Genomic DNA, 12,500 nt, shown 5'->3' on the forward strand with positions numbered 1-12,500 from the left:
CTTGGGCGATGATCATATGTGATATGGTCAGTCTCTAGGGCATTGTCCTGCTCGACAGGGCAATGTCACTGTCCCTCACCTCTGCCATCCATGAGCGGCCTATAAACCTTCAAAACCATGGGCTCTTGCGTTGGCAGGCCGTAAGTGGGATAATCCTGTGAAAGTGGCAGATCAGGAATACAGAATACGGACAGGATGACGATGGAATGGAGCTTCCTGACCACCGAGGCTGGAGTCCTAAGTTTCTGTTAAGGGGGCGCCGCAAAAGCAGACAAGGCCTCCTAAACCCGATTTCTCTTCGGTCCTAGAGAAATTTATTTTTCCTATCGTAGGTCCAATAGCGACTCTAGGCCCATCCCATCTTCCTCCTATCTTGCGGGCTACGCTCTTTTATTTTCCTATAATTGTATTTATTTTAAAACGATGTACCATTATTTTAGTAATCTCATTTACTCTAATATGGATATAGCGTTATTCCAGTCTGCTCTTATAGACTGCTTTTCCTCGTTATATATACTTTTGATTATATTTATGATAATGGGATATTTTATAAAGACGCGGTATTTTAAGTGACTAGAATGGTCTTCAGCATCTGGTTTGACTCACGTCTGTATTTACAGTAAGCATTAGCCTCATTAGCACCTCGTCTAACCCCGTAATAAGATTTATACCATTTGCTCGTAGCTTTTTACTTTTTTTTGTGTGATTTTTTATTGATATTTTTTTGAAGAAACAAAAATTTTTCAAAAGAATTACCATCAGCATTTTTCCTGGGAAACTTACTCAGATAGTTAAATACATAAGTAAATACGTAATAGAATAATTTGTGTATTACGTCAGCAATAATGAAAAGTCTCACCAACAACTCGTTAACAACACCATTTTTATTCCCTTTGCCGGAGTTTATCGTCATTTGCAATCGATTCTTAATAAGTAATTCTCAAATTTTTTTTTATTATATTCACCTCTATCAGGAGTCTCATCAGTGCATCGTTTACCCCCTAACGCACAATGCATCATCTACTCTACACCTGTTCATACTGCAATATGTAGCAGGACTCATCAGTGCATTGTTTTCCCCCTATTACGTAATGCATCATCTATAACTAACCGTTTCATACTAAAATATGTAGCAGAAGTCTCATCAGTGCATCATTTACCCCCTAACACATAATGCATCATCTTCTACTAATCTTTCACCCTAATATAGCAAAAGTCTCATCAGTGCATCGTTTCCCCCCTAACACATAATGCATCATCTTCTACTAACCTTTCACCCTAATATAGCAAACTTTCACCCTAATATAGCAAAAGTCTCATCAGTGCATTGTTTCCCCCTAACACACAATGCATCATTTACGCCTAACCTTTTCACACTATAACATGTAGCAGGACTCATCAGTGCGTCGTTAACCCCTAACAAACAGGGCATCATCTACGCCTATTCTTTTTACACTAAAATATGTAGTTGGAGTCTCATCAGTACATCGTTTTACCCTTATTACCTAATGCAACCATCCCATACCTAAGCTTTTCACCATTTTGCATTCACTTTTTAAATTAATTTCTTTTTCAGTGAACCAAATTACTTTTTTTAGCAAGACGTCGAATTTTGCATTAGGCCGAAAAACCAGCGAATAGGCCCGTTAATGACTCAAACGAAAAAGCAAGCAACCCGCTTTGATGTGTCGTAATCACTTTTAAATGTCCAACGAAACGGTCGAATTAGTTCTGACGGAAAATAATTATATTATTTAGCGAGCTGATGAAGGCCGTTTTTTTTTTATCTGTATATATTTTTTATGCATAATTTTATTTCCCTGATGTTCCATTATCAGATTTTTAATCTGAATTGAGTGAGTTATTTTGTTGTTATGACATATTTTCTCCATTTTTTTCCTTTTTTTTTTTTCTTTGCTTTTTCCTGTTTTAAAGACGTCTTTTGTTGTTGAGGTTTAAAAACAAATCTATCTTTCAATGGAATTAAAGCAATTCATTTATTAAGAAATAAGATCAGACAACGAATTCCATTTTTGTCATTTTTTACTTTTGGTGTTGCTTTTTAAATTTATATAATAAATATAACAAGAAATTAGTGATATTGGTATTATATAGAATATATAACCTCATCACAACTTACACTTTATTTATATTTTCCTGCGTAATATTTATCCTTCGCATAATGATGAAAATCTCTGATGCTTGTCCTACTCCTAAGACCACTAAGCCCCTTCTTTTTAGAACACCATTAGGATTTTTTTCCTGCATATTGTGATTTTACTCAAATTGAAATCAATGTTTTTCTTACATGATTTTATATACTACTGACTTAGATGCATAATTCATTAGCTATGGTAATCAGCTCTTCTAGGAGAAGAACACTCCAAAATCAAACCATTGTCCTCTAGTCTTGGGTAGTGCCATTGCCTCTGTACCATGGGTCTTTCACTGTCTTGGGGTTGAGTTCTCTTGCTTGAGAGTACACTCGGGCACGCTGTTCTCTCTTGTTTCTCTCCCTTTTGTTTTGTTGAAGTTTTTATACTTTAAATAGGATATATTTATTCTTATGTTTTTACTCTTCTTAAAATGTTTTATTTTTTTCTAGTTTCCTTTCTTCACTAGGCTCTTTTCCCTGTTGGAGCCACTGGGCTTATAGCATCCTACTTTTCCAACTAGGGTTGTAACTTAGCAAGTAATAATAATAATAATAATAATAATAATAATAATAATTAAATTGTATTAGGTTTTTACTATCAATATTGGTATTGTCATCGGGAAATTACGTGATCGGTAACGGTGAATTCGATTGGATAACCTAACCCATCAAAGCAAATAACTCCTGTTTCGATCTTCTGTTTTCTGCCATTTAATTCCAGTTTGTGGAATCCTCTTTCGTACTCTGTTTGCGTTGACTCAGTTAACTTGGTTCTTTTCAAGAAGAAAGTTTAGATGTGAAATCGCAATTTGGTAATAGATTTTTGTTGGGAGGATAAAGAGAGAGAGAGAGAGAGAGAGAGGAGAGAGAGAGAGAGAGAGAGGGGGTGTATTTGTACCAAATCGAAAAACTGGATTATCAAAAGTTTACGAGTGAGAAAGAAAGTCTATTTTTGTTAAGTTGAAGAAAGAAATTGTTATAGAGTATATTATTCTACTAATCCCAAAGAGAGAGAGAGAGAGAGAGAGAGAGAGAGAGAGAGAGAGAGCCGATTTTCAAAATTCTGATGAGATAGCGAATATAAAAATCTAATTTTCATCAAGTCAAAGGAAGGCAATAGGTTAAAAAATACACATATACAAAGCCCAACGAGAGAGAGAGAGAGAGAGAGAGAGAGAGAGAGAGAGAGAGAGAGAGATTTAAGTTAATATAAGTATCGTTTTGATAACAGTAAAAAGGATAATGAAAATTGAAGAGCAAGATGGTGAAAGGAAAATTAAGTAGAGAGAGAGAGAGAGAGAGAGAGAGAGAGAGAGAGATTTAAGTTAATATAAGTATCGTTTTGATAACAGTAAAAAAGGATAATGAAAATTGAAGAGCAAGATGGTGAAAGGAAAATAAGTAAAAAAAAAAAAGAGAGAGAGAGAGAGAGAGAGAAGAGAGAGAGAGAGAGAGAGAGAGAGATTTAAGTTAATATAAGTATCGTTTTGATAACAGTAAAAAGGATAATGAAAATTGAAGAGCAAGATGGTGAAAGGAAAATAAGTAAAAAAAAAAAAGAGAGAGAGAGAGAGAGAGAGAGAGAGAGAGAGAGAGAGATTTAAGTTAATATAAGTATTGTTTTGATAACAGTAAAAAGTATGATGAAAATTGGAGAGAGAGAGAGAGAGAGAGAGAGAGAGAGAGAGAGAGATTTTTTAAGTTAATATAAGTATTGTTTTAATAACAGTAAAAAGTATGATGAAAATTGGAGAGAGAGAGAGAGAGAGAGGAGAGAGAGAGAGAGAGAGAGAGAGATTTAAGTTAATATAAGTATTGTTTTGATAACAGTAAAAAGTATGATGAAAATTGGAGAGAGAGAGAGAGAGAGAGAGAGAGAGAGAGAGAGAGAGAGATTTAAGTTAATATAAGTATTGTTTTGATAACAGTAAAAAGTATGATGAAAATTGGAGAGAGAGAGAGAGAGAGAGAGAGAGAGAGAGAGAGAGAGAGAGAGTATAAAAGTGGAGAAATCTTTGCCGTGTCATTTTTGTGGGTTCACTCGTGGTCTCTTCTATCTCCGGTTTAATCCATCCGTCTCAACTTAACAAAAAGCTTCTGGGGTCATTTTCTTCCGAGTCCTTTGCCGGAATGGTGAAAATGATGAGGTGGATGGTGATGGTTTGTGAAGATAACGATGGGGGTGATGGTGGAATTGGAAGATATGCTGATGGGGATGATGGTGAAGTTTAAAGTTATAGTGATAGATTTAGTATTATGTGTGTTTTAGTTGTATGGGTGACAAGTATGGTGATAGTGTTGGTAGTATTGATAATAATGGTTAAGTGATAATGGCACTGGGGATAAAGGGGTTAATGGGGTTAAGATACATTGAACTATAAGGATAATGAGAAAAATTTCTATTTCAATTATACTTTAATGATAGTGAATATTAAAAGGTTGCTAGAAATCATTTTGATAATGAAGATCGTAATGAGATGATAGTTTTACCGGTATTGGTTTTTATATTAATGGTGATGATAGTGACTACATTTATGTTAACTAAAAGGATTGTGTCAATATAACTAAAAGGATTGTGTCAATACTATTAATAGTTTTAAGTCTATATTAGTCGGGGATTACGTTGATGATAATGATAATTATAATAATGATAATGATAATGTTTTGATAGTAATGATCTTAATAGCTTTGAGAATGATAGTCGTATTAGCTTTGATAGTGAAGATATTAACGTTACATGTACTTATACCGTTGATTTGGATGGTGATAATAATGTTAACTCTATGTGCATTAAGGGGTTGTGTGACGAGATTGTGAACTCAGTTGCTTTCATACTGCCTTTGAGTTCACAACCTTCTCTCGGCCCGTCACAGTTGCCTCTACTATATATATGTATATGTATATGTATATATTCTGTATATATATATATATATATATATGTATGTATGTATAATATACTGTGTGTGTATATATATATATATATATATATATATTGATATAAGGCGAAAATCTGTGTTACTATTAGACATAGAAGTATTATCCTTATGTGCCTTGACAAGTTTTTTTTTCTTTTTTTTTTTACTTAACCAAATATATTTTGTCTATAAGATCCTCTTTTTCTACAATAATTCCCCCTTCATTTCCCCCCGGGGGGGGGGGACTAGCTACTTCTTATCTATCTCATGCCTGTTGTATATAATTAAGCAATTTTTTATCGGAGCTTTTTAATAATTTTCAATGTTTCTGTCACAATTTCAACTACCAGAAATGGCAAGCAATTCCTGAACTTCTATTTTCACCCGAGGTAGCGAAGCTAATCTCAGAACCCGATATCTTGATATTACTCGATTAGTCGTTAGCGAACTTCCCAGGCGAATTCAGAGAGAGAGAGAGAGAGAGAGAGAGAGAGAGAGAGAGAGAGAGAGAGAGATTTTTTAAAGTGAAGATATCGTTACTTTTTTCAAAGTAGTGAAGCTGTATCAGATAAGGTCTCTAAGATGGTCATTTTGATTTATTGAGAGAGAGAGAGAGAGAGAGAGAAGAGAGAGAGAGAGAGAGAGAGAGAGCTGAGTAGAAGATTTTTAAAGTGAAGAATCCTGTTACTTTTTTCCAAGTCATCATCATCTCCTACGCCTATTGACGCAAAGGGCCTCGGCCAGATTTCGCCAGTCGTCTCTATCTTGAGCTTTTAAATCAGTACTTCTCTATTCATCACCTCCTACTTTACGCTTCATAGTCCTCAGCCTTTAGGCCTGAGTCTTCCAACTCTTATAGTGCCTTGTGGAGCCCAGTTGAAAGTTTGGTGAACTAATCTCTCTTGGAGAGTGCGAAGAGCATGCCCAAACCATCTCCACGTCTTTTCAAAGTAATGAAGCTGTTTCAGGTTAGGTCTTAAGAAGATGATAATTTATCGTAGTTCTTCGACGTTTTTCGAATGCTTTGGTTGAAATTATCTTTATCTTTAAGCATATGATTAAAATACATATCTCTTATATATGTCATATATCTACATGCACTTTTGCGTTCCATCCTATATATATATATATATATATATATATATTTCATTCTTTTTTTTACATAACCTTAATCCAAGTCATTTCCGATTTTTTTATATTTTACTCATCAACAATTTACATTGAATTTCCATTATTTATGTGACGTTGAAAATGTTTTAAAGGACCCAATTTCTTTTTCATTTTCATGTCAAATATTTCATTCGAAAAAGTGTACGAGCCAAGTCCAAATTGATGGCTAAATATTTAGATGTGTGTGCGCCCACACACACACACACACACACACACATTCAATCCTTCCCAACTCCTCCCCCCTTTCATAAAGTACAACACGGCTAGTATCGGCAATCAGTGGAAGATTGTGGTTTCCGAGTTTACTTCTCGTGGTACCCCTTCCCCTCCCCCCCTCATACCAGAGTGTGATTACTCCTCTCTCCCTACTCGAGGCACGCTCATTGGTAATGCCAATGAGCGTGACAGGAAAGAAATGCATAGGTATACTCTCTCTATACAGTATATATACTGTATATATATATATATATATATATATATATATATATATATATATATATATATATATATATATATATAAAACCGCACACTTACTCTTTATTACATAGGGGAGATAAAGTTCCATAACATAACACTATTCTTCAGTCATCCCTTTCTACAATTAGCCATTTCCTTATTGGCAGTTACTTTTAATTTCCCTATCAGATATTCAAGCGACCCTCCTCTCTTAAAATCCTTTCTCTTTTACCCGTTGAATTTATTGAGAATATCAAAAGATGATTTTAGTTTTCCGTTTTTATATCTGTGATTTCTCACGCCAGCTGTGCTCTCCTAACTATAACATATTTCTTATAAACCGTTTTTTCCCCAGGTGCGAATCTATAATATCTAATATCTTTTAGAATTAGAATTTCCACTTTCTTTTTCTTAATTTCTTAATTAATCGTTTGTGCCAGAAATGTCTGTACTTCTCGTCACTACCATGATAGTCAAATAGCAATCATACACCGCGCGAGTTCAATTATCGTGTAATCTCACATATCAGATATTATCCATTGCCAATTTATAAAGGAGTTTAGTGATTAACTGTTTCTTATGTTATTTTTACTAAATCGTTAATTTCTGGCCCTGGCCTCCTTTAGAACAGGAACTGGTATAAAACTCCCTCTCTAGCATTCCTAGGCTCATTCTTCTGGCTCATTTAGTCCTAGTACCTTTATCTAGTAATCCTTTTATCTTTCATTGGTGAATAGTTGCAGAAAATTTTTCCCTGTTGGAGCCCTTAGCCTTGTAGCATGTTGCTTTTCCATCTTGGGTTGTAACTTAGCTAGTAATAATGATAATAATGATAATAATAATAATAATAATAATAATAATAATCTTACTTTGGGCGTAGAACCTCTAAGGTCAAATTTTTCACAAATTCTTGTCTCTAATCTTTTGCATTTTGTAGGTAAGTTAGTACTTCATATTTCATCTTCTTCACTTTCTAACTTTTTCTTTTGTTTGCGTGCATTCCGTTCGTTCGTTTGTTGATAATTACCCAAAACTTGTTGTCTTGGGGGGGGGGGTTGGAAGTGGGGGGGGGGGGGCTCTTAAGTTCCAGTTCAGTACATCTAAGCCAGTTTCCACTTATATTTTGTGGCCTTACCCATCCAAATGAATAACGTGATTAATAGATGGTAGATGCCTTTATATCTTTATAAATTTTTGGGTGTGCTGGTTACATTAAATATTCTTCTAAAAAGTCAGACGTATTATATAATTATATAATATATATATATATATATATATATATTATATATATATATATATATATATATATATATATAATATATTATACAACAAATGCAGCCGTTTCTAGTCCACTGCAGGACAAAGGCCTCAGACATGTAATTGCGTGCCAGGGTATTGGTCAGTTTTCATCACCACGCTGGCCAGTGCGGATAGGTGATGGTGGGAGATTTTCGTCTGATCGCTCACAGAAAACCAACCTAGGATGGGTGGCACTGAATAATATAGCTTTCTTGATATGTTTAAGTATCTCTGTATATGTATCTGTGTGTGTATGTAGCTGTGTGTCTCCTAAGATCATTTCTACAGCCCAATTAAAATTCTGTACATTTGTCTCTCTTGAACACATTTGGAGAACTTCCCTCAGAGATGAAATGAGTCACAGTTTGTTTCCCCTCAATAACACAATCAAAATCGAATCGTGTGATTAGATGTTTCAATCTCGTCCCCTCCCTCTTTTTAACCCAAAGCCTCGTGGCACTCGTAATGCCACCTCTTCCCATATTGACTTTGAGGAAATCAGTAATCCTCAGGTTATATGGTGAGGGACTTTTATAGCTTTTGTCATTCTCTCCTACTCTCCTTTCCTTCTTTTTGATATTAATCTTAGATTATTTCCCCTTTTAGGAATATTTTTATGCATTTCCTTTACATCTAAAAAAAATGGACTGGGGTTCAAGTCACGCTCAAGCTAGATAGTTTCTTGTAGTGTCTGCAACCTCACCATCCTTGTTAGCTAAAGATTTGGGGTTTGGGAGAGCCTATAAGTCTACCTGCTGAGTCATCAGCAGCCATTGCCTAGCCCTCCATGGTCCTAGCTTGGGTGGAGAGGGGCTTGGGCCCTCATCATGTGTATATATGGTCAGTCTCTAGAGCATTTTTACTGTCCCTTACTCTGGCATTCATGAGCGTCCTTTAGACAATTAAGCTTCTGGACCTTCCATGGTAGGATTTCTGTCTCCTTTTTCCCTTTCTTTTTAGAAATCCTAGGAAATCCTTTCCTCACATTTAGCGGTTAAAGACCTTTTTTCCTATCAGTTCTCTCAGCCTGACTTTCTAGACTTCCTCTCTAGCAATCCTAGGCTCATTCTTCTGGCTCATTTGGTCCTAGTACCTTTATCTAGTGATGCTTTTATCTCTCATTTGTGAATGGTTGCAGAACTTTTTCAATTCTTTTTTGCATTCTTCTTTAACTTTTACATTTCTTAGTTTCACAAAAATCCTAAAATATTTTCTCCTTCTCTTGCTTTCCTAATAAATTAACATTTTCATGAATCCTGACGTATTGTTACTCTTTTGAAATCCTAACTCCGTAACTCCTGTGTAGCAATTCTAGTATCATTTCAAGTGATTTTATGAAGAAATTTCTGTATATGTCTCTATCCTTTCAAGGTATCCTACATTTAACCCCCTTTTATGCGATGTTAACCGTCGTTTTAATTCCATTTACTTTTAGAAATACTATCACCTTTTTTCCTTACTTTATTTTAGTAGTTCTGATGTCTTCACATACCTTTTATTAACTTTATTCTAGGAATATTAACACCTAATCTTATTTTAGGAACCTTGACACAATTTCTTCACTTTAGTAATTGTAAAACTTTGTATTCACTTTACTTTAGGAATCTGCCCCTCTTCTTCATCGTATTTTAAGAATTCTGTCACCCTTTTGTCACCTTATTTCAGGAATCCTGACTTTTCTTCACCGTACTTTAGGAGTCATGAAAGGTTTTTTTTCACCTTGTTTTAGGCTTCGTTAAACTTTTTCTTCACCTTATTTTAGGAATCGTGAAACTTTGTCTTCACCTTATTTCAGGAATCCTGGCAATTTTTGTTAACTTTATTTTATGAATCAGGAATTCGAAACCTTTCATTCGCCTTATTTTAGGAATCGCAAAACTTTCTTTAATCTTATATCCAGGGATTGTGAAACCTTTTCTTTACTTTATTTTAGAAATCTTTTCTTCAACTTAGTTTAGGAATCATGATGCTTTTTATTCACCTTATTGTAGAAATCTAGATGTCTTTTCTTCACCGTATTTAAGGAATACTGACACCTTTCTTCACCGTATTTAAGTTCTGATATCTTTTCTTCTCCTTATTTTAGTAATCTAGTTACTTTTATTCTCCTAATTTTAAGATTCCTGGTGACTTTTCTTCTCCTTATTTTAGGGATCTTAAAACCTTTTTCTCTTATTTTTTTTTTAATCCTGATATTCTTTCTTTTACATTTTGTTTTAGGAATCCTGACATATTTTATTCACCTTATTTAGGAATCTAGACGTTTTCTTCACTTTATTTTATCATTCCAGAAACATTTTCTTCACTTTGTTTTAGGATTCCAGAAACATTTTCTTCTTATTTTAGGCATCCAGACACATTTTCTTCACCTTATTTTAGGAGTCTAGACACATTTTCTTCACCTTATTTTAGAAGTCTAGACACATTTTCTTCACCTTATTTTAGGAAGCCAAGCACATTTTCTTCACCTTATTTTAGGAATCAAGACATATTTTCTTCACTTTATTTTAGGAAGCCAGGCACATTTTCTTCACCTTATTTTAGGAAGCCAGGCACATTTTCTTCGCCTTATTTTAAGAATCAAGACATATTTTCTTCACCTTATTTTAGGAAGCCAGGCACATTTTCTTCGCCTTATTTTAAGAATCAAGACATATTTTCTTCACCTTATTTTAGGAATCCAGGCACATTTTCCTCACCATATTTTAGGAATCAACACATTTTCTTCACCTTATTCTAGGATTCCAGGCAACATTTTCTTCACATTATTTTAGGAATCAAGACATATTTTCTTCACCTTATTTTAGGAATCACACCTTATTTTAGGAATCAAGACATATTTTCTTCACTTTATTTTAGGAATCAAGACATATTCTTCACCTTATTTTAGGAATCAAGACACATTTTCTTCACCTTATTTGATGAGTCAAGACACATTTTCTTCACCTTATTTTAGGAATCAAGACAAATTTTGTAGATTTGAGAACAAATCCCTCAGAAGAATATTAGGAGTTGAATGGCAGGACAGAACTAGAAATGAAACTATAAGAGAGATTACCTGAGTGCCATATGTGGATGAGATCATGGTGAGGGGTAGATGGAGATGGTTTGGTCATGCTCTTCGCACTCCCCAAAAAAGAGATTAGTTCACCAAACTTTCAACTTGGCTCCATAAGGCAATGGAAAAGTTGGAAGACCCAGGCCTACATGGCTGAGGACTATGAAGCGTGAAGTAGATGATGATGAATGGAGAAGTATAGAGACGACTGGCAAAATCTAACCGAGCCCTTTGCGTAGGCGTAGGAGGAGATAATGATGATGATGATGATATTTAAAAAGAGTTCACTGCTTATTTTAATTTAGGTCAATCAGGAATATTGAAGTATTTAATGGAAGTCATTACAAGATAATTACAGCTTTACATATTGGTTCCAATTTACTGAGTTTAACTAGAAATTAATGCATGCCTTATATATCGGATGCACTCATTTTCATTTCAAATAATTCCGGGGTCTAATGTTTATACACCTGCATTAATAAATTTGAGTTAAAGGATGTAGAATGAAGGATATGAATAGAATAGATATCATCATACATTTCCTGTTTGATTATTAATTCCATATATTGTATATTTTTCATTTTAGATTTGTTTCAGTTTGTCATGAAAGTATACTATTATCTAATTTTTTATATTATTTTATTAAAATGATTAAAATCATCAAAATTATTATGATTAATTTTTAAAATCATTATAATTAGAAAAATTAAAATTACTATTATTAGAATTTTTTAAATTATTATTATTAGAATGATTAAAGTTTCTATATTTAAAATCAATCAAATTATTATTAAATTTATTATCCACTTCGAAACTAATTTTCAATTCATTGTATATCAACCTTATTATTTATTGTAATCCTTTTCATCTATGTCTTGAATTAAGTTTTTATTCTTAAACATTTGTATTTTCATTCTTTGTTTCAGAGACTTTCAAAACATCGCAGTAAGTACTTAATTGAAATGCAGTACAAGGTAAGTGATTTTTTATTCATTTGTTTATTGATTTTTTACAAAATATCATTGAATTTCGACATTTAGACGCCAATTTGTTTAGGTTTAGAACAGTCTTTTGATACTTACAATATGAATTGATAACTTTCATTTTTGTGACGTCAGTTTATAAGGTGAGCAAAATACAGGGTGGGCCAAAAGTAGGATTACAGTCAACATTTAGTACTAATAGACACACTTTTTTTTTTTTTTTTTTTTTTTTTTTTTTTTTTTTTTTTTTTTTTTTTTTTTTTTTGTCAGAATTAATTCAACTAAAATCTTTATCATATATTAGTGAGCTTTGTGTCGTGACATCAACGGTGTTGTGAGACGTCATTGACCTTTATTGCTGTGATGCCAGTCTTTGTCAGTCGCTTTCAGGGTTGTTATAGTCTATTGGATACGTCACTGCTTGGCAATCTGTTGGACGGGATTTCGAGACCCGCTCAATCTGG

The 12,500-nt window shown here is 33.8% G+C and overlaps 2 protein-coding genes across 2 annotated transcripts in view; one reads left to right on the forward strand and one right to left on the reverse strand.

Annotated features, from left to right (window-relative positions):
• Positions 1-12,500, reverse strand: part of LOC137656835 (uncharacterized) — an 80,340-nt gene that overhangs the window by 58,341 nt on the left and 9,499 nt on the right. The gene's annotated exons all lie outside the window — the stretch shown is intronic.
• LOC137656834 (peptidylprolyl isomerase domain and WD repeat-containing protein 1-like) overlaps positions 11,980-12,500 on the forward strand; it is a 387,155-nt gene continuing 386,634 nt past the window's right edge. Inside the window, exon 1 of the mRNA XM_068391160.1 lies at positions 11,980-11,998. The gene's annotated coding sequence lies outside the window, so the exon portion shown is untranslated. The remainder of the gene's footprint in view (positions 11,999-12,500) is intronic.

The sequence above is a fragment of the Palaemon carinicauda genome, chromosome 17 (genome assembly GCF_036898095.1).
Source record: "Palaemon carinicauda isolate YSFRI2023 chromosome 17, ASM3689809v2, whole genome shotgun sequence".
NCBI classification, from domain to species: Eukaryota; Metazoa; Arthropoda; class Malacostraca; order Decapoda; family Palaemonidae; genus Palaemon; species Palaemon carinicauda.